The sequence below is a fragment of the Cupressus sempervirens genome, chromosome 5 (assembly GCF_028749045.1).
Source record: "Cupressus sempervirens isolate cs-2001-9-10 chromosome 5, ASM2874904v1, whole genome shotgun sequence".
NCBI classification, from domain to species: Eukaryota; Viridiplantae; Streptophyta; class Pinopsida; order Cupressales; family Cupressaceae; genus Cupressus; species Cupressus sempervirens.
The window spans coordinates 715,357,229-715,381,867 of NC_143122.1; positions in this window are offsets into that span (position 1 = coordinate 715,357,229).

A 24,639-nucleotide genomic window follows, 5' to 3' on the forward strand; every position below is an offset into this window, starting at 1 on the left:
AGAAGAGGACAATAAGTCATTAAGGGAGAGAATAGCTCAAATGGAGCAACTCTTGGGTGAAGTCCAAGACAAAGCCGATAGGGTCAAAGAGAAAATTTACCTAAAGGAAGAAAAAGAAGCAAGGGAAAAGGAATTATATTTGGAAGAACAATCATCAACCCATGACCGTATTCTTCCTGAAGAGCCATTCTTAAAGGCATTAAAAGCATTGAGTGGCAAAGCTCTAGAAGGAGTACCACTATTTAGTGGACAAATGGATCCAGACCTAGTTGTGGACTGGATTGATAGCATTGAAAACCATTTTGAATGTGATGGTTGTTAGAATTTCTTTAGAATAACTGAGAGGGGGGGTGGGGGTGAATCAGTTATTCAAGGTCTTAATATCCAAATAAAAGTTTTCACCAAATATAGTGAATCAACTAAACCATTCATTCATCCAAGCTTTAACTTATTTAATCAGCAAGTTACTATAAATTAGCATGCAAACATAATACACAAGAAATCAAAACATGACACAGTGATTTATGTGGAAACCCAATTTGGGAAAAACCACCAGTAACATGCTACTCAATTTTCACCCTTCTAAAGTGATGCCCTGTGAAATGCCTGCCCTATTAAAGACTTACAACGCACTGTTAAATGTGACCTTGTTAGAGAATTTAGTCCACCCTATTAGAAGTGAGCCTAGTTAAAGGACTATAAAACATTCACTTGGAATGTCACCTTGTTAAAGGATTTACAAATGGTTGTTAGGCCAACCCAAGTCTATAGGATTTTCAAATCTAATACAATTGCTAGAGAGTATTAGAAAATCTTGACCTGACTATAACATACAATTTATCTTATAGATCTTAGATCACTTCTCAGCTCGTACCCTTGCCTGGCCTTCAATCTCTCCAAATCTTAACAACTTTCCCTCCTTTCAAGCTTCATCTCCTTGAGTCTCCATACTCAATGAACCAGTGCAATCATCTCTTTATGACCACTTCTAGAAGTAGAGCCTCTATGCTCTTTCTTCTCCTAGATATCACCTTCTTCACATCCCATTTAACTACTTCACATATTTGGCACTTTAGCAACAATAATATCAACAACTCTTTGCTTCCTGGTCTGTGACTCCTTAAATAGAAGTCTAGAATACCTTTTCCCACTTGATTCTCCCTTTTCAATTTTATGGTTTTGATGGATTAGGTAGGATACAATGTATTTACCCCATATTTTGTTTTCTCTAGAAACTTCTTGAATAATCCTTTAAAATTCACCCAAAAATTGTTTACATAGGATTTTGTGCCACTAGCTTATCATCCTTGTCTTCCAACTTATTCACAAAATTCAATGTAACCACCATGTCGGCTTAGATTTGGTGAATCTTTGACTTTTGTAATAATGTAATAGATTGACACTATTGAAATACTAGTGCTTGGTACATACTGTGTTACTCGACATCAACTGTGTTTTTCCTAATGCTCGACACTTGAAGATCACTCAGCACCAACTAAATTTTTTTTGATGCTCGACACCTAATCTTCACTCAGCACTTGAAGTTCACTCGGAATCAACTAAAACTTTTCTTGACTTTAACTAACTTGCTCGTCACCCACTTATGATTTTAGTTTAAGCTTTGCAGTTAACCTTCTTACAACTTCTTCCTCCAATGTTTCTAACTGTGACTAACCTCTGTATCTTTGAGTATTTCATCAATACATTGCTTGACCATTGTCTTAATAGATCTTTCCACTTCATTACAACATCATAACTCAACTTTTCCTTTAGGTACTCTTGTTACATCCTATTGATAAAATCCTCTACATCAATCAACTAAGTGGTAGTACTTGGATCTTATAAGCAAATATCATCCCTACAAATAATAGGTTTGACATCAATGATAAAACAATGATTGAAAATATTCTTTTACAATAATACCGCTCTTTGATCTTCAACAACAATAAACTTTTCAATCAGATTTCCAACAATCTCCCTCTTTGGCATTGATGGCAAACCAAATTGATCAACCATCAGACTAAGCTATTCAACCACAAGCTTACTAGGTTAGAATAGTAAGCTATATGCCAAAAAGTAAATTGTAACATCACATCATCACATCTCCTTCTACTATTCTGATTGCTCCATTTCAGGTTCTCCCTCTTTGTTGTTGTATCCTTGATCTTTGCATCATTCTCCCTCTTTGTATTGCTGATTTTCTGCTATTTTGATCAACCTATTAAATCTCCCTTTATCTTTAATTTAGTTGTCTACTTCTCTCCTTTTTTGATCAATAGTTTACTTCTCCCTCTTTGACAACAATGCCAAAGACATATCAACATCTTAATATGTATATGTAACTTTTACAGGTTTATCCAATATCTCCCTCTATCACCTTGCTTGTGACTATTTTGAAATTTTAACACTTCTATTACTTTAGGCATAGGTCCCAAAGTAAACATCCTCTGCATCAATGTATAAAATTTTCAATATTCAACTTATTTGATGTAGGGCATACTTGCTTTTTTTTGGGGTTCAAGTAGCCTTAGCTAGGGGTATCACCCCAAACTTACCTCTAAGATACTCAAAAGAATCTTTTCATAATTCTTTTGTGAAGATATCAATAATTTGTTCCTTTGAGGTAACATATTCCATCTTTACTTTTTTGTCTTCCACCAGTTCTCTTACATAGTGATACTTGATTGCAATATGCTTAGTCTTAACATGGATTACTAGATTCTTTGATATGTTGATAGCACTTGTATTATCACAATAGAGTATCATAGACTCATTTACCTCTTCCTTCATACTTTGCAGAAAATGCTTGATCCATACAATATTGGTTCAATTTGTTGCAGCTGCAACATATTTAGCTTCAGTTATGGACTACGAGGTAGAGATTTGCTTCTTGCTGGTCCATGTAATCAACCTTTTACCTAAGAAGATTGCTCCTCCACTGGCACTTTTTCTATCATCAATGTTACCTCCCCAATCTGCATCAGTGTAGGCTTTTAGTTCAAATCTCTCATTTCTCCTATAGTACAGGCCAAAGTCACCAGTACCTTTCAAGTATCTTAGTATTCTCTTCACTGCCATTAAGTGATTTTCTCTTGGATTTGCAAAAACTCGTGCTACTATCCCAACATCTAATGCAATTTCTAGTCTACTATGTACAACATATTGTAGCTTTCTAATCATTGATCTATACAATATCTGATTTACTTCAGCAGACTCACCATTCTTGGATAATTTATGGCCTATTGCCATTGGTGTACTGACTAGTTTTAAGTCTTCTAATCCAAATGTTTTGGGTACTTCCTTGATGTATTTAGATTGGGTCACAAATATTCCATGCTTCAAATAATGTACTTGTAATGCTATGATTTCTCCAAACATTGACATCTCAAATTCATGCTTCATTTGATCAGCAAAATCTTTGCATAAAACATCTTTTCCTCCAAATATTATGTCATCAACAAAGATTTATGATATCAAAATATCTTTACCTTCCTCAGCTTTGATGTACAAGTTGTTTTTGTTCTCTGTTCTTTCAAATCCTATCTTCACAAGATACTTGTGCAGCCTCTCAAACTATGCTCTTGGTGCTTGCTTCAATCCATAAAGTGCTTTGTGTAGCTCGTAGACTTGATTCTTGTTCTTTTCATCAAAAAATCCCTTTGGTTGTTCTTCGTAGACTTCCTCTTCAAGTATACCATTCAAAAAAGTAGACTTTACATCCATTTGGTAGACTTTAAAACCTTTGTATGAAACATATGCGAGTAATGTTCTTACTCCTTCCATTCTTGCAATAGCAACAAATGTCTCTCCATAATTTAGTCCTTCTTCTTGTGTGTAGCCTTTGCAAACTAATCTAGCTTTGTATCTTGTTATCTCACCAATCTCATCAAGTTTGTTTCTAAACACCCATTTTGTACCAATCATATTCTTATCAACTGGTCTAGGAACTAGAGACCATGTTTTATTTTTCTCAATTTGATCTATTTCTTCTTTTATGGCTTTATTCTATTCATCATCTTGTAGTGCATCATTTCCTATTTTGGGTTCAACTTTTCTTAGCAGACATGATTCACTGCTGAGCCTATTCCTTGTTATTGGTCTAGCATCCTTGGTACCAATGATTTGATCTGCAGGGTGATGTCTTCTTACATACTTGGCTAATCTAGGTTTAGTCCTTTGTATGTTTGATCCTTCGGCTTTAGAATCATTTTGTTCTACTTCATCTGGTATTTCATCATTCCTTTCTTGCACACTACTTTTAGAATTAGAATGGACATTTTCTAAAATTTGTTGTTGATTCCCAACTTGGTTTGCAACATAGTCTTCTATTGTCATTCTTTCATAGAAGTATACAAAGGATCTATAATCCTCTATTTTCTTTGACTCATCAACCTAAACTTTTGCATGCTCATCAAAATTTACATTTTCACTCTCCACAACTTTGTTAGTGTTAGCATTCAAACACTTATATGCCTTACTTCTAGTGGAGTATCCAAGAAATATGTCTTCATCACTTTTTGCATCAAACTTGCCATTTCTAGCATCTTTCAAAATATAACATTTATAACCAAATACTTTGAAATGTTTAACATTGGGTGAATGAGCATACCATAATTCAAAAGGTGTTGCATTTGTACCTTTCTTGACTTGAACTCTATGTAGTGTGTAGACTGCAATACTTACAGCTTCTCTCTAGTATTTCAGTGCAACATTTTTCTCCATCATTAGAGTTCTTGCATAGTCTATTTCTAATCTGTTCCTCCTTTCAACAATATCATTCTATGGTGGAGTTCTCGGTGCTAATGTTTTCCTTTTGATACCTTTTTCATTGCAGAATATTTCAAATTCTTTTGATGTAAACTCTCCTCCTCTGTCTGATCTTAGGCATTTCAGATTGTTTCATATTTCCTTCTCAACTCTAGCCAAATACCACTTAAACATTTGAAATACATCTGATTTTTGCTTTAAGAACATAGTAGTCATCATCCTGGAATAGTCATCTACAAATAACATTAAGTATCTATCTCCTAGGTAGATTTGCACTTCTATTGGGCCAGATAAATATGTTTGAACTAACTCTAGTACTTCTTTGTAAGTGTATGTTTTTCTTTTGAAACTAGACTTGGTCATCTTCCCTAGTTGACATTGTTTGTACATTGTGTTTTCAGGTTTCTTCAACTTGGGTAAACCTCTAACGTTCTTTTTCTTGCGGATGCCAATCAGATTATCAAAGTGAACATGACACAACCTTTTATGCCACAACCACACATCATCAAGTCTGATAACAAGACATATTGCATCTTCTATATCTAGATAAAATAGATTACTCCTAGTTTGTTCACCTTTTCCTATTAGGTTTCCATCAGTGTCATAGATCTTGGCAGTGTTATTTCCAAATTCAACTTTGTAACCTTTATTGCCTAACTATAATACACTCAACAAATTGTAATTCAATCCTTCAACATAGTGTGCATTATCACATGAAATTTTCTCTGTAAGTTTGATAGAGCCTTTTCTTTTGATTTGACATAGAGCATCATTATCAAATCTAACACTATTTCCATCATATTGAGTAAAGGTAATGAACTTACTTTTATCTCCTTTCATGTGATGTGAGCATCCACTATCTATGATCCACTTGTCATTCTTGTTCACATAGGTAACCAATGCTCTTGCTTCATCTTCATCTTTGTCTAATTCATCCTTCATGGCTACATAGACTACTTCATCATCATTCTCATCAGAATCTTCTTCAATAATGTAGCATCTTTTGCCTTTCTCCTTATAATCTTTGCTATCATCTTTTCTCTTGTTTTTGTACTTGTTTCCTTCTTTGTAGTTTTTCTTCTATGTACACCTAGCAGCAATGTGTCCTACTTCATTATAGTTAAAGGAAAGGATAACCAGCTTACCCTTGAATTTTTCTTTGCCTCTATGGAATCTTTTGGCCAGTAATGTTTCTAATTCTTCGACATCTTCCTCATCTGTGCTATTGTCACTATATGCACACTTTACTTTTCTACTCTTCTTCTTTGAAGTTGTCTCCTCAGCATCTCTTAATGTTAGTTTGGCCTTGAAAGCAGATTCAACATTTTTAGGTTTGTAGTTGTTAGTAAATAGTTTTTCCCACATATATTCATATGTAAAAATAGAGAAAAATCATGTAAAATAACAAATGAATTCCTATAGAAGAGATTGAGGAATTCTCTACTTGATAGTTGTTCACTGAAAATAGGCACAGCTACCTTTATTGCAATGAGATTTTCTAATTTAAAAACTCAACAGAAAGACCTTTCAGGAAAACAATCTTTTGAAAATGTTGAATCAACTTATTTTATCTCATCAATACAAAATAAACTTTAATTGAAAAGAACCACTCGATTTTAATTATCAAGATGATCCACATATTTGAAAATTAAAACTATCGAGTAGGAAAATTGATAAAACTAACTTCTCACAACATCCAAGTCTGAATTGGCAATTTCAAAATAGATAACAGACACAGCCAAAAGCTTAAACAGTATCTTCAAAAACATTGATTTAAATAGGTAGACAACAGTATCCACTTACAAAGCTTTTAACCATAAATCAAACTGTAGAGTTTCATTGTATCTGCATAAATTCTGAAATGCTACTTCTAACTTGGAAAATCATTAAAAAAAATAGTTTTGTCTATCGATCTGTTGGAGAATTCTAACCCTTTCAACATACTAATTATTACATATACATAGGCATGGGGTTGGACCATTGCCAAATTACCCCACCAGGAGTTAATTATTTTTTGCCAAAGTAACTGATAACTGAAATGCAAAAAACATGAAACTGAAAAGAAAAAGTAACTAAGCGATTAAGTGTAACTGCCTATCTTGATCAAATAGTGCCTATCTTGACCAAATGTTTTAGATTAATGATTAACATAGCCTCTGTATGTGCCACATTGGAAAATTCCTACTTAGAAGGTGCCCTTTTGTCTTGCCACTCTTGAAACTTCTTCTGAACCTCTTTGATTATTTCATCTGATTGGGCAACGGAGTCATCTTCTTTTCCCATGAACTGTTTGGCAAACCACTTAAGATCATTTTGGATGATCTAGTTTATGACCCTAAGCTCTTGCAACACTTCTTTAATTTCAGTTACTCCTTGTGTGAGTGCCTCATTTCTCCATTCAATGCAATCTTTGATGACATACAGGGCCTTTTGATCTAGACCAACTACAGGACATTTGACCTGGAATTTTTGTAGACCAAGATCTTGCACGTCTTCCAACCATATCACCACTTTTGCCCAGTTGTTCTTTTCTTTTTCATATCCTTCATTACTTGATTCCACCTTTTTGGTAATGTCTGATATCTCCTTTGAAGCATGGTCCAAGTGATTTATGTGCTTTATGGTATCATGTAGTACATTATGAACCCATTCACCTACTACTTTAGCTACTGCTTTGCACTTATGTAGATTCTCCAATGATTGTTGATTGGTTGTAGAGGATACATCTATAATGGTTGACATCTCACAGATTGGCTTTGCTTCAGGGTGCAAGATAGCATTAATTTATTGCGCCATATTTTAAATCATTTCCTTCATTTCTTGCTTATCTTGCCCATCTTTCCATACTCTATGCGCGATCTTTTTATTAGAAACTTCAAAGAATTCCATATCCACTTCGCAGTTCCCTTTTTCCAAATCAACCTTTGTTATTTGGAAGTCTTGAGGCACTACAAAATCACAAGAGCTTCCATTTGGTGGTGTAGCTATCTCTGCTACCCATCGACTTGAACTTTTGTCAAAATTGATTCTTGCTTTGGTTCTTGCTTTTTTCACTTTAGGTGCCTTACCAAGGCACTTACTGACCAGATTGTCAATAGGCATAGATATTGGGACTATGCTCTTTTTTGTTTCCATCGATGTCTCCAAGAATTTAGGCATAGCTTGATCTTTTACAGTAGCAGGGGAACATTTAACTAAGGAGAGATTACTTTCCTGGTTCTCGGTAGCCATTTGCAAATTTTGGGATTCAAGTACATTATCTGCCATAGGTAAGTCTTTTGCTGTCTCCAAGTCCACGGTTATGGTGTTCTTGCTTTTGACGGCTAATTCCTTCTTTGTGCTTGAGCGGGTTACTCTCCTTCCTTTTGGAGTTTCTTCTTGAACTTGAAGTTGAAGTGTTTTAGGAATTGCTTCAACTTCAACTTCAACTAGACAGTTTAACAGAGACAAAGCCTGCTACTTGTCCTTCTTACCCGATAATACTAGGAATATCTTCACAGAAAATGGAATGAGCAGAAAAGGGCTAAATTGAATGCATTTAAGGAATGATTTGTGTGGAAGATCACAGGAATATATTTGGCAAGTAAGTGCACTAATTACCCACTCATGCGGCATGGTTTTGAAAAGATGTTGCATGTGCTTTGTTTTAAATACTATATCAAATCTGCACGTATGCTGTTGCATTAGGTGATCATGACTTTACAACTTTATCCCTCAACCAAATCTTGTTGTAGCCAAACACGTACTGCCTTAAATCCTTTCAATCATAACTTTGCATGTTTGGGAAATGCTACGCTGGGACCCACCATGATTTGATTTGAAGATTTAAAACCTGCAAACAACTTTTTTTAGTGTGCAATATTGACACTAAAGTTAAAGTTGAAGACTTGGGTGACCAAGTTTCAACTTCGACTTTGACTTAAACTAAGACCAACTCGAGGAAAGAGATCAAACTTGACACACGAAGACTGAGGCAGACTTGAACTTGAAGTTGAGGTAAACTAAAACATCAAGTTCAACTTCAAGAAAGGAAAAAACTTGGGACTAACAACATATTAAAGTGCAAGAGAAATTATAAGCACTAACAATTGGCTCTTATTGGAGAATGAGACTGACATGATCATGTATGAACCCAGGGTCTTAGGCTTTGCAGATCGATTCAAAAGATGACAACACAAAACGAGAAACGGAACAAGAAAGGAAAAAAAAGCAAAAGATGGTATTTATAATGAGATGCAAAAATGGACCTAAAGATGGTACAACTTGAGGTCCTGCCCATTGTAGGATAGGGGGAGTTCATCTCCATTAGGATACTGCAGCTTGAAGGCATTTGAACCTAGTTCTTCAGATATTACAAATGGACCTTTCCACAGACTTTCAAACTTAGAATGAGCTCCTTTAGGTTCCCTTCTTTTATCCCATAACAACACTTGGTCTCCTTTCATGAATTTACGTGGTCTCACTTTTTGATCAAAAATCCTTTTAACTCTTGCCTGATGATTTGTAATGTGATCCACTGGCTCTCTTCTTTCCTCTTCTATTTTTTAGAGATATAGTATTCTCTTCTCAATGGAAGATTGGAATATTTCATCTTCAATTGCTTTCTGTAAATTCAATGTGTCCAGTTCTAAAGGCAAGGACAATTGTGCCTCGACTCTGTACACCAATTCAAAAGGTGTCATACCTATGGCTCTTTTGGGAGAAGTACTGTCATCCCAAACTGCTTCATATAAATTCTTGTGCCAATCTTTTCCCTTTTGATCCACCAATTTTTTCATAATGTTAACCAAGTTTTCATTTGTGGACTTAGCCTGTCCATTACCTTGAGGGAAGTAAATCGAAGAATGAGACAAATGGACACCATGATCATAACAATACAATTGAATTTCCCTGGATGAAAAATTTTGTGCATTATCTGTCACTATTTTACTGGGAGTACCAAAATGTGTCAGAATATTTTCTGTCAAAAATTTGCACACCACCTGCAAAGTTGTCGCTTTAACAGGAATTGCCTCTACCCATTTAGTAAAATAATCAGTAGCAGTAAGGATGTGTGTATGTCTAGCACTTGAACTTGGATTAATAGGCCCTATAAAATCCAATCCCCACTATTGAAATGGTTCTTCTATGATCACTGGTTTTAGGGGTAGAACAACCAATTGTTGTTTCTCGATAAATAGTCGACATTTTTCACAATTCCTAACCCAATGGTAGGTGGCTTTAAACATACCTGTAAGTCAGAATGCTAGTTTGTATACACCTATTACTATTCTTGAGAAACCTTGGAGTGACACTAGTATGGATTTTGTTCTTGGATTTCCTAAGACAATGAAAGGGTATGATTCTATATATGATGTTGTGGATAGATTTTCTAAAATGGCTCATTTCATACCATGTAAGAAGACATCAGATGTTGAACATGTTGCTGAACTTTTCCTTAAAGAGATTGTGAAATTGCATGGATTACCAAGACACATTATTTTTGACAAAGACAGTAAGTTTGTTGGTTATTTTTGGAAGACTTTGCGGAATAAAATTGGTACTAAGTTGAATTTTAGTTCTACATTCCATCCACAGATAGATGGATAGACAACAATTATGAATAGAAGTTTGGGTAATTTGTTGAGATGTTTAGTGGTAGACAAGCCAAGTAATTGGGAGATGGTATTGGCACAAGATGAGTTTGCATATAATAATTTTGTGAATAGGAGTACAAGGAAGACACCTTTTGAGATTATTACTGGAATACAACCTAGAAGTATATCAGATTTGAGAGACATTACTGGTGAAGAAAAGAGAAGTGCTATAAGGAAAGAATTTGCTGATTTTATAGAATTTTTGCATAAGGAAGTGAAGTTGAGGTTGGAACAAAGTATTAAAAAGTATAAAGAGAATGCTGATAAGTATAGAAGACATCATGATTTTGAAGTTGGTGATGAGGTGATGGTTCATTTGAAGAAAAGAAGATTTCCTATTGGGAAATACAGTAAGCTAAAAATGAAGAAGTTTGGACCTTGTAAAATCTTGAAGAAGTTTGACAGTGGTAATGCTTATGAAGTTGAGTTGCCTAATAACATGGATATATCTTCTATATTCAATGTTTCTGATTTGTATAAGTATCATGAGTTAGATGATGAGGTTATTATATCAGGTGATCATCCTAAGAAGTGGATTGAAGAATTTGAAAGGGTATTAGATCAAAGAATTGGTATGAGCACAAGAGGAAAATATTACTATGAGTATCTAGTGAAGTGGAAGAATAGACTAGTTGAAGATGCTACATAGATTTCTCAATCTAAGTTAAATTCAACTTAGGTTGTGACACTTGCATGATTTAGGAGAATTATTTCTCCAACCCTGGTTATCTAATGCAAGAGCATCCTAGGTTTCCTTATAATCCTACATTTTTGTTCTTTCTACCAGTTGCTATCAAGTTCCAATTACTATTGATCATTTAGTTGATGCTAAGTGATTCCTTTAGTTATTGAGTGATTATTTTGGCTATTGAGTGATTCATTTCATTGTCGAGTGATTCCTTTTGTTTTTGAGTGATCCTTTGGTTGTCAAGTTCTCTGTAGTTGTTGAGCATTGGAGGATGTTGAGTTCGTTGTTGCTGCCAAGTGACTCTCTGGATGTTGAGATCATGTGGTTGCTGAGTGTTTGTTTGGTTGTCAAGCACCAATATTTTGTGAAGTATTCATTTTCTAATTGGTCTATGTCTAGTTCCAATTTGTACTAATCTTTCTCACATTTATTTTTTGTCTAGGTAGTTAATATTTGATGTGAGATGACTTGTGGTTGTGCATGAATTTAATGTAAGATTTAATTTTGTGATAGGTTGACCTGTGGCCACACCAGTATTTACAGAGGTCTAGGATTGTGTTTTAAGATATTGTTAGATTATGAAGAAGAGGGAATAAAAGATGTGTATGGAAATGTGAGTTTGAAGCTAGATTGTGAATCTGAAAAATTATAGTTTGTAATTGATCATAACCTAGAAGGCCTTATAGATGGGCATGTATGTTGATTTTATGATGAATCAATAAATATTTTTTTCTCTCTCCCTCCTTGGTGTTTTTCTTTTGTTGTGTTTCCATTGTGTTAACTCTTGTAGGGTGGTTTGGATAGTTGGGTGTGCCTTTGGCCCTAGTAGTTCATCCTTCCTTGTGTCACATTAATAGATGCAAAATCCATTGTTTAGTGGTGTAATACTACAATGGGTATAGGTAAGGAAGGTCAGTCTATGGTTTGTAGGTTTTTTTGGTTGATAGATAATACTAACATTGCACCACATGAGGATTGTTGCACACTAACAATATCAAGTGATAAGTAGGAGATAACTTCCACAACAAATCAAATTGTGATATTGCTATAAGATTTAACTATGTGATTTTGAGTCAATGAGTTTGACTCAAAATCATATAGTTAAATCCTGATAGCAATATCACAAATATCAAGTGAGTTGCACTCTTTTAGAAGCTCTAATGTAGGTTCATGAAGTATGCACACATGTAGAATGGAATGCTATTGGCCATCATGTGCAGAGGAAAATTGGGATGAGTGTGAGTCGACTGAATGGGTGGACAATTGGGATATATGAGTTTTGGACCCAACTGACACCTATCATTCCCCACAAGTACTAGAAATGGTAGAGAAGGATTTATCCATTGACTTTGACCACTTGTCTGATCTAGTGCAACCTAGTAATAAATATATCTTTGTAAATTGAATATGTAACTTTATAACTTTTACCTAAATATTTGCTGAACTAATGACCACATTTTGTACATTTATCACTACAAGCCATTTTTTTGTTGTTATTGTACCTAAAGCCAATGAAGAAGGGATAGATTATTATTTGTGTCATTATGTCTAGGCCAAAAAAAATGGATCACTCAGTTATAGATGGTGAAGGTTTACATTACCATATTGGTGTGATGGTTGTAACTGGCACATGGCTTAGATGATATTCTATGAAAATCCTAACTTGTCATTATTTGAGGATTAGCAAACAAAGAGGGAGATTCTTCATTATTCAAACCTTGTTGTCACATCAAATGTCCACTTGATGAAATATGGTGGAAAACCATATAATAAGACTCTTTGGAAGGTTTGTGAGTTAGACCACAAGGCAACATTTGAGACATTAAAATGTAGAGTAGATCCAGTTGGTTCATTAGATTGAATAGGGAGAGAGGGAGGGAGAAATGGAGAGAGAGAGAGAGAGAGAGAGAGAGTAGGGGATGGGAGAAGGTGAGATAGGGAGAGAGGGATGAAGAAATGGATAGAGAGAGTAGGGGATGCATAGAAGAGACGTTACTCTTGAGGAGACACTAAACAGATGCAACCCTCCAATAGGTAATAAATAGTCGTTCTAAGAATCTGAAGCGAGTGCATCCAATGAAGAAAAGGCACATCATTGAAGGATATATATCCATATATGAACATTAACCAATAAAAAATATAAAGGAATACAAATATTAAGTATTGTATGCAACAAATATTTTTCCAAACTAAAGGAAATAAGTCATTCATAATAGTAAGACAATTAAGAACCAGATATATATGAACCAAATTATTCTTACATATGTATATAGAATTATTGACTAGCAGAATTAGCAAAATGATATTACACATAATCTCCATTACAACAACATGGAAGCTTTGTGATTTTAATAGTTATATTCTCTAGTCCCAAAAAGGGACATTATAGATATTGCTCACTAATCCTTTACAATAGAAAATGTTTACAAAAAATGACATGTAATTGTATGAGGACATCATATATTATAGAAATCTCACACCAAAGCAAATGGCCAGCCACTCAAAACATAATGACTGAATGCAAGTGGGATAATAAAGATACCTTAATAAACTAGTATCCCCTTTACTCAAGTAATATCTTGGTCATCTACTTGACTGGGACATGTTTGGGAACTTACAATCTTTATTTAAACTAAAGTCTCTAGAAGCAATTATATTTTTCAGTAAAGGAGATGTACCCATTTGATCTGCAATAACTTTATATTTTTTAGGATTTCCACTTCTCTTTGATTAGGATCTACCATTTTGCCAATTTGGTAAATTAGCAAGTCTATTCATGAACCTCTTGGTAGTTGGTCACCTAAACTTTTAGGCCCAATCTTAGGTGATCCTAAAACTTGTAGTGTTGATCAGTACATAGTCGTCAACTAGTTAATCTCTCCAACCATTTTTTGTGAGATCAAACTATCTATTTTGTTAGCTCCAAGTGGCCAAGTAAACCCTAGTCCCGAAGTTGTCCCATCCTATTGATCGCTTGAACATTCTTGGGCACGCCAAACTGAATTGACCCTAAGAGTTACTAAATGCCATAGGGCAGTGATCTTTGACAAGACATATCTCAGAGCTCATACTAGGTATGGATACAATTCTAGGTGCTACAAGATCGTGTTGCTAACACCTACAATAACCTATCTTCCTTTTTGGAGATTAGATTCCATTTTGATTTTGTTGCCCCATCTTAGGTGATGTTGAAATTTGTAGTGTTGGCCAATAAAAAGTTACCAACTGGTGAATCTCTCCAACCGTTCACCGTGGGATCAAACTGTCTATTTTGTTAGCTTAAGGTAGTTGGCTAAACACTAGTTCCAAGCTCATCCCCTCTCATTGATTTCTCAAACATTCTCAAGCACGCTAAATTAAATTGACCCTAAGAGTTATTAAATTCCACAGGGCAACAATTTTTGACAAGGAATATCTCAGAGCTCATGTGAGGTATGGATGCAAGTCCATGTGCTACAAGAATGTGTTTCTGACACATAAAATAGCCTCTCTCTATTTTTGGAGATCAGATTCCATTTTCATTTTATGGCCCCATCTTGGGTAATGCTAAAACTTGTAGTGTTGGCCAGTACAAAGTTACCGACTGGTGAATCCCTCCAATCATTCATCATGGAATCAGACTATCTATTCTATTATCTCTAGGTGGTTGGGAAAACCCTAGTTCCAAGCTCATCCCCTTCCGTTGATTGCTTAAATTTTCTCAAGCATGCCAAACCAAATTGACACTAAGAGTCATTAAATGCCATAGGGTAGCGATCTTTGATGGGGCATATCTCAGAGCTTGTACGAGGTATGGATGCAATTCTAGGTATTACAGGATCATGTTTATGACACTTAAAATAACCTCTCTCTCTCTCTTTAGAAATCAAATTCCATTTTGATTTTATGAACCCATCTTGGGTGATGTTGAAACTTGTAGTTTTGGCCAGTACAAAGTCATCAACTGGTAGATCTCTCCAATCATTTTTCGTTGGATCAAACTATCTATTCCATTAGCTACGAGTGGCTAGGTAAACCCTAGTCCCAAGCTCGTCCTATCCCATTAATCACTCAAATATTCTCAAGCATGCCAAACTAAATTAAACGTAAGTCATTAAATTCCACAGGGCAGTGATCCTTGATGGGGCATATCTTAGAGCTCGTGCAAGGTACGGATGCAATTTTAGGTGCTATAGGACCATGTTGGCAACACCTACAATAACATCTCTTAATTTTTGAAGATTAGATTCTATTTTGATTTTGCGGCCCCATCTCACATGATGTTGAAACTTGTAATGTTGGCCAGTACAAAGTTCCCAATTGATGAATCTCTCCAACTATTCATTATGGGATCAAACTATATATTTTGTTAGCTCCGAGTGGCCAAGTAAACCCTAGTCCCAAGCTCATCCTATCTCGTTGACTGCTCAAACATTCTCAGGCATGCCAAATCAAATTGAACCTAAGTCATTAAATGCCATAGGTTAGAAATCTTTGATGAGGCATGTCTCAAAGCTCATGTGAGGTATGGATGCAATTTTGGGTGCTACAAGACCATGTTTCCAACACCTACAATAGCCTCTCTCTCTCTCTCTTTGGAGATTAGATTTCATTTTGATTTTGTGTCCCCATCTTAGGTGATGCTAAAACTTATAGTGTTGGCTAGTCCAAAGTTGCCAACTAGTGAATCTCTCCAATCATTTGGTCTGGGATTGAACTACCTATTCTGTTAGCTCTGGGTGGCTAGGTAAACCCTAGTCCCAAGCTCATCTTGTCCCATTGAGCACTTGAACATTCTTAGGCACATCAAACTAAATTGACCTTGAGAGTCACTAAATGATATAGGATAGTGATCTTTGACAGGGCATATCTCAGAGCTCATATGAGGTATGGATGTAATTCCAAGTGATACAAGACCATGTTGTTGACACCTACAATAACCTCTCTCTCTTTTTGGATATCAGATTCTATTTTAATTTTGTAGCCCCATCTCGAGTGATGTAGAAACTTGTAGTATTGGCTAGTACAAAGTTGCCAACTAGTGAATCTCTCCAACCATTCTTTGTGGGATCAAACTATTTTTTCTATGAGCTCCAAGTGGCCAAGTAAACCCTAGTCCCAAACTCATCCCATCTTGTTGAGTGCTTGAATGTCCTCAGGCATGCAAAACTAAATTGACCCTAAGAGTCACTAAATGTCATAGGATAGTGATCTTTGATGGGGCATATCTTAGAGCTCGTACAAGGTATGGATGTAATTCTAGGTTCTATAGACTATATTATTGACACCTACAATAACCTCTTTCTTTTTGGAGACTGGATTCCATTTTGATTTTGCAGCCCCATCTCAGGTGATGTTGAAACTTGTAGTGTTGGCTAGTATAAAGGTACCAACTAGTAAATCTATCCAACCATTCATTGTGGGTTCAAACTGTCTATTATGTTAGCTCTAAGTGGTTGGGTAAATCCTAGTCCCAATCTTCTCCCATCCCATTGAGCACTCAAACAATCTTGGGCATGCCAAACCGAATTGACCCTAAGAGCCACTAAATGCCATAGGGCAGTGATCTTTGATGGGGCATATCTCAAAGCTCGTACAAGGTATGGATGTAATTCTAGATGCTACAAGATGGTGTTTTCAACACCTACAATAACCTCTCTATTTTTTTAGAGATTAGATTCTATTTTGATTTTGCAGCCCCATCTCGGGTGATGTTAAAACTTATAGTATTGGCTAGTACAAAGTCATCAACTAGTGAATCTCTTCAGTAGTTCATCGTGGGATCAAACCATCTATTTTGTTAGCTCCAAGCGGTTGGGTAAACCCTAGTCTCAAGCTTGTCTCTTCCCAATGATCACTTGAATGGTCTTGGGTATGCCAAACCAAATTGACCCTAAGAGTCACTAAATGTCATAAGGTAGTGATATTTGAAGGAGCATATCTCAGAGCTTGTGTGAGGTATGGATGCAATTATAAGTGCTATAGGAGCATGTTGCTGACACCTACAATAACCTCTCTCACTTTTTGTGATCGAATTCCATTTTGATTTTGTGGCCCCATCTTGGGTGATACTAAAACTTGTAGTATTAGCCAGTACAAATTCATCAACTAGTGAATCTCTCCAACTGTTCATCGTGGGATCAAACTGTCTATTCTGTTATCTCTAAGTGGTTGGGTAAACCCTAGTTCGAAGCTCATCCTATCTTGTTGAATGCTCAAACATTCTCAGGCATGCCAAACTGAATTGACCCTAAGAGTCATTAAATTCCATAGGGAAATTATCTTTGATAGTGCATATCTCATAGCTTGTGCGAGGTATGGATGCAATTCTAGATACTATAGGACCATGTTTCCAACACCTATAATAAACTCTCTTTTTATAAATTAGATTCTACTTTGATTTTTTGATCCCATCTCGGGTGATGCTAAAATTTGCAGTGTTGGCTAGTACAAAGTCACCAACTAGTGACTCTCTCTAACCATTCATCATGGGATTAAAATTTCTATTCTATTAGCTTTGGGTGGTTAGGTAAACTCTATTTCCAAGCTCATCCCATCATATTGACCACTTGAATGTTCTCGGGCATGCCAAGCTAAATTGACCCTTAGAGTCATTAAATGCCATAGGGCAGTGATCTTTGATGGGGAATATCTCAAAGCTCATGCAAGGTATGGATGCAATTCTAGGTGCTATAGGATTATGCTTCTGACACCTATAATAACCTCTTTTTCTTTTTGGAGATTAGATTCCATTTTGATTTTGCAACCACATCTCAGATGATGCTAAAACTTGTGGTGTAGGGCACCTAGGTGGCAACTAGATATGTCATATCATCCAATGATGGAGACTTGTGATAGAAGGTAAAGGGGTGATAATATACCTCATTTTGAATATTTTATATTTTTATGGTAATAAGGTAATCCTTATTTGTAAGGTCAAGGAACTTGAGGCCACCTATAAACCTAAGTTTCCTTAGTCCTAAGGATTTTTTTAAATATTATTTTTGTTAATAAGTTGACTTGAGAAGTGTTTTGAGATTCATTACACCTTATATAGGTCCTCTATGTTACCAAAAACCACTTGTTTAAGTTCTACGAAGAGTTAGTGCAAAAATTGTATTTTGCAATAAACATTGCTAACAACTTTTTGGCAATTTTAGCAATTTTTTGAAAAATATTGAAATTAACATTGTAACCAATCAAACCAAATAGTAATCAATTGGAATGGATGTCAAATGATGAAAATACCCTCTATGAATTTAGAGGAGGCATAAGGTTTTGGTGATTATTAAGTTCTTTTTATATGGCAAGGAATCACTACTGATGTTAAACTTATATATATATATATATATATATATATATATATATATATATATATATATATATATATATATATATATATATATATATATATATATATATATATATATATATATATAATCATTGAGTTATTGTCAAATATCATTACTCCCTATTTTAGAATAGCAAACACATACTTTGTCAGAATGAAACACCACTTTAGTAGCATGTTATCACTAAATGGAGTTAGTAGAAGATGTTAAGAATCTTCTTGGTTGTCTTAATAGCTATTTCATGGGTTTGAAACATAATCAATTCCCTTTGTGAAGAGTTGGATGAAAATCAACAAATTGCATGTTGTTGCAAAGAAAATATAGTCATAGGATGTTAGAAGATTGTTTTCACTTATAGGATGTTGAAGAATATCTTGAAAGGTTGGAATAGATGAAAAAATCAGTTTTGTGATATAGTTATTTGGTGTTCCTTGAAGTGTCTAAGGTGTTAGTTTTAAGCAAGAAATTTATTATTATCCATTTCTCAAATTTGCTCATTTTTCCCTTATTACTTCCAAAGTCTTGAATAGGAAAAGTGATCAAGTAGTTTTGTGAAGTTGGGTAGAATTTTGTCCAATGTTGTAATCAAGTTGGAAAGAGTCTTCGAAGACACTTAGGAAAGTGGGAAAGGTAGTTTGCCTTAAAAGTGTTCTTGTTGGGAATCCACTAGCTTTTGGTGTGAGCACTCTGCATCATTTTGGATGCAAATTACATTAAAATGAAATAAATGAAATGTACTTGAAATGTAAACAAGAAAAATAAGATATATATTATGATAACCAATAATTTCATAAGCCTAATAATGCCATGCATCAAATATAAAATGTCATATATGCATCAAATGTATGTTGAAAATGTCCACTAACATAAAATCTAAGACATATGTCCACTTATGCCTATACATGTGTGTCTATCCCTATATATTCCCTTTTTATGAGGGTAAGGAAACAAATCCCTAGAGGTCTTTAGTCATTGTGTGAAGGGAGATGATGGGAATGATGGGATCTTCCACACATGCTCTCTTGTCCTCTTGTTTAGGCTCCTCTCTAACTAGAGCTGATATAAACAAAGTAGATATGAATCAATAATTATTATACATTGAAATCAAATATATTTACACATGAAATTAATTATTTTCTTACCGCCATCAAATAGTCACTCTATACATCCACCTCAAAGGCTCGCGGATGCTTAGGAGCAAAAAGGCCCTACAACAATTCAATCAATATAATCACTCAATCGTACTTATAAATACCATTTGAAATTTCAATACTAACTATTATAAATAATAACTAAAACTATGAAAACTCTTTCATACCTCAGTCAATGGCTTTGAACTAGCCATCGTGGCAGCAACTCTACGATTGATGGACTGGCAAAGATGAGGAGTCTCAAATGTCAACAACTGCAAATCATATAATACAATTTACATGTAACATGAAACATGAAACAAATATAATCAAATGAATTAAATTAACATGAAACAAATGTACCTCTATGAAGCTTACATCATACCTAGGCTCAAAGTCCCTTTTGAATGTTGGTGGTCCAATAGAGAACTAATGCACATGGATAAAAAAAATTGTTAATCCTTCATATGATTACTTAATAAATATATGTATTAATTTAAATGATTAAATTGATGCATGCCTCTTGACTCGTCAATGGAACTTAAAATGGGGTCGGGAAATCTTTACTAGGGCCATCAACACTCTTACCCTAAATTTTGAACAATGTCAAGACATGCTAATTAATTATTCATTCACTATACATATGAAATGTGATCAAATTAGTTTATTATAATGTGTCAATGTCAAATGTGTCACTCAAGAACTCATCAGTGACTAGCCCATCATCCATACTGTGTCCAACATAACTGCCAAATGTGCATAAGGATCATGTACATGTGATTGCGATGCAAAGAAGGCTCCTCCTCAACTAATGGACTAGCACAATGGATGAGGGTTTGTGTCAAAGCATTGATAGTCCCTAGAGTATTGATCTCTATGTGTTCCTTCACTACTAAAGGAATAATCACATGCTCATCATGTGGCTTAACAATAGATGCCCTATTTATATTAGGTTCATGATGTGCCCTTGGCCTCTCAAATGAGGACACCCCACCTCTACCTTGAGAATCTAACATATCAAAATAATTGAGGAACTCCCCAAGGATAAATTCACCATACATTTTTTTTAAGAAATACATTGGAACCTTGTGATTATTGTAGGGAGGGGCATCAAATACCATCTACCATCTATCCCAAAAGTTATTTCTAATATCATCATGTATGAACCAATGGATGGAGAACCTTTTAGTTGTATGTTTAACAGTGTCTTGTTCTCTAGGTTTTTTAAATGATGCACATATGCTACCTTTTTTTATTTCCTTATTTCTTACACCATTATAGGATAGTTTTTTTGCATAATATCTTCTTTTTTCTTCTCTCTTAACATGCCAAATATCCAACTGACCACTAATAGAAACTACATGGCTCATAATGGACTCAAGAGAGGATGTCAATCATGCTCTCATTGGATTAGTATTTATGCAAGCTTTTAACCTTCCAATGATTGCTTCTAATTAATTTTTCCCTCTTTCTATTTTATTCATTATATTGTCTTGAGTGCTAGGAGGAGGTCTTTGAATCAGTGGAGGTTGCAAAAGTTCATTTTGATCTTGTGGAGAGTTTTGATTTTGATCTTGTAGAGGGTTTTGATATTGATCTTGTGGAGAGTTTTCATTTTGAATTTTTTTATTAGGCTGGGGATTTAGTGGTTGATTATTCACATTTCCTAATAAGAAACCAATTTCATTTTAAATAAATAAACAAATTTGAAGCAAAACTAAAAAAACATACAAAACAATGCAAAAACAAGAGTAGAAAACATGCTACATAGTCTCAATCTTGATCTCCAACGATGAGGAGGCATTTTGAGGAGGATATTGGGAAAATTCTTTAACTTTTACAAGTTGCATGTGTGCTCTTAAGGGGAAAGAAGGCAGCAGCAAAAAAAAAAAAACATGAAATGAAATGGTTCGTGGGTTTGCAGCCCATTTATAAAAACTTCTATGTTTTTAAAGTGTGCATGCACTATAGCACACACGCACTTGGGCTTGAGCTCCACAAGCCTTAGGCCTATGGAGCCCAAGCCCAAGCATGTGCATGCTATAGTGTGTGCACACTTTTAGAATTGTAAAAATCTAAGTTGGGGTCTCATCTTTTTAGCACCACAACTTGGTGCTTTCACCCGCAATCATACATTGAACTTATATATGGGAGTTTGGACTATTACAACATGTTGAGAAGAAAGACACATTCTATTTTATCCTATTTTTTACAATATTTTATCTAAGGCTTATGTGTTATCATGGTATGATATTGTTGTCATGAAGATAAATTGATATTTTTGGCAAGCTTTGGCCTTGTTCAGATCTGTGGTGTAAGTTTGTTGTAAATATTTGGCACATAGCTTTTTAGAGTATAGAGACAATAAGTTGATGATTTGGGATTTTATTGTAATGAAATTGTTTGATGTTGAGCAAGGGTTTTGCTTTCAAAAACATATCATTGGTCTCTTAATTATTTTCTAAACAACCATAATGAATATCTTTAGAGGAATTTAAATATTTTAATCTAGAAGTGGATAGCAACCATAGACTATCAGCACCTTATCTAGGTAACTTGAGAATATCGACTCAAATTACAGGTGTAGAAATCACAATTTCACTAGATAATAAGGATTTCAATCCAATTAAAGTTTTGCTTAAATGGTTGATCCTAAAATATTCCTTTAAACTCACATTATTTTGTATACATTTCGAAGGGCAGCATGTTCATATTATTATCTATCCAATGACTAATTTTCATCAAGAAAATTTACATCTAGTTACGAAGAAAAAAATGTATATGAAGACTGAAACAAGTTACAACTTCTCTCCATGAATTTGCTTCAAAATTTCTTCCTCATGCTTATGGAACCATAAAATTTTAAATCTATAATAATGATCTTTATCTCAAGCCCGATATATAGTGAGACATGGAGTCTTACTCTAATATATTCTTGACTTCATATGACTTTTATTAGCCTCATGATATATAGTGAGACTAGATTTTTCTTTTTTTTAACTCTAATTAGTGTTGATATTTTGATGTGTCCCTCCGTTGATGGTATGACTAACCCATCGAATCATCTCTAGTAGTCAAAAATATTTTGATGGATCCTATTGTCAAGGGTATGACAGACATGTTGAATCATCTCTACAAGTCATCGATATTTTGATGCATCTTGTCATCGATAGTATGAAAAACCTATCGAATCATCTCTAGTTGTCAATATTTTGACATTATGAACTATTTATTTGATGCTACCATGTGACATAGATGGCGATAATCTTTTATGGAGATTACCATTGATAAATTGATAGTCGTGGCATGTGTCAAAATTGTGATGCTATTCTAGCGACAGTCTTTGTCAACAATTGCAAGTCACAATTTCAACTTTCGCACATCAAAAAATAGGTCCAAATTTACTAGTGGTAAGTCATAGTAACTCACTTTCCTCATAGTAAGTCACATCTAGTCTCATTTACTGCCTTTGAAATCACTTTAACAATCTTCCCAAAAGTCTTCTAGAGCTAGAAAGTGACCAAGGTTGGGAGTTAGATTTAGTTCATTAACAACATAGCCTTTATTATCATAAGGGAACCACATGGTATAAGCATGTAAATTTATTTTAGTGATGGATCTCTCTTTGTTCTTCACATATTCTGATGTGCCATGCCTATAATGCTCAATGCCAATATGAAAGGAGATCTCATCTATTCTCTTGTTCCTACAAAGCTTATTAATTTGACTAATTTTCTTTAGTGTCTCGATAAGAACTAGTTTATCATCAATGAACCTAGGTAGCATATGGTGGTATCTATCATTAGTTGTCAAATAGATACAAGTGAGCTTTAGGAATTATATGAAGAAACTTCCATGTTTCTGAATTTCTACTACTACTTCTGGTGAAATTATGAGTGCTATGTTTCCTTGAAGTTCCTTGTTGTCAATATCGTAAATGCATTACTCAATCTCCTTAAATGGTTTAGGCTAATTTCATATTGCAACTAAGGAAGGTGATTATAAATGATTATCATATCATCATATATAGCATGTCTATTAAGCCTATGCCATCTTTTCATACTTACTATAGCATAGAAGAGGTAAGAAGTCATATAGAAGTAATTATTAGCTTGGAGTTGTATGTGTTGTTTATGTAGGATGTCACTGATAAGATTTACCCAATCAATGTGTTGCTTCCCTCCATAGATCATGTTGATAAAAAGAAAAATCCAGCCTTCTAACTCATGTGAGTCCCTGAGTCCCATTATTTTACTTAGAAGGATTTCCATATTTACCACATCTTCCTTTAATGATGATCTATGGATGGACTTCACTAACTAAGATTTACCTTTCCTTGGCTATGAGTACCATGACTTGGCAACATTGTTCAAGCACCAAGTTTTATTTGCAACATAATACTCCCTCAACATCCTTATATGTCTATGCTGGCATATTTTTCTTTGATAGGTAACCATAAAGCTATGGCAATAGAAATCAGTTTCAATCAAACTTTGACCTTATTATTTGATGCAATGACTTCTCTGGTATTTGGATGGTAAGCCTTCATATATTCCAATACTAATTTGGGACACTATGCCTAGATGGGATGACCTTCAACTCGGGCTACTCCACTTTTAATAAATTTTGTAGCTAAGAAGGCCATGTCACTGCTTTCAAGAGATGACCAAAAATGTTGTAGGCTAACAATCCCTAAGATGGTGTCACCAATATCAGGAAGAGTACTTTTCAGGATAGGGGCATAGTTGAGCCTCTAATATTATACTTCATGATTAATTAAATATGATTACTAATTTTTTTAATTTAATTTCTTTTCTCAATGGTGTGAAAAATAAATCAAAAATCTTCAAAATTTTGCTTGGCACAGGAGGACATCAAGTAACAGTTTTCTCAACACATAAAGGATGTCGAGTGACAGGCAGTAGCTACCGAGTGGATTGACACATGAAGATGCCAAGTGACTCGGCACTAAGGGCAACTCGACACAATGTATGTTGAGTATGCTAAGCAGTAAGGGATGTCGATTGAGCTTAGTCACCATTGCAAGGTGATGCTTGGTAATAGATTATGTCAAGTGAGCTCAGCAA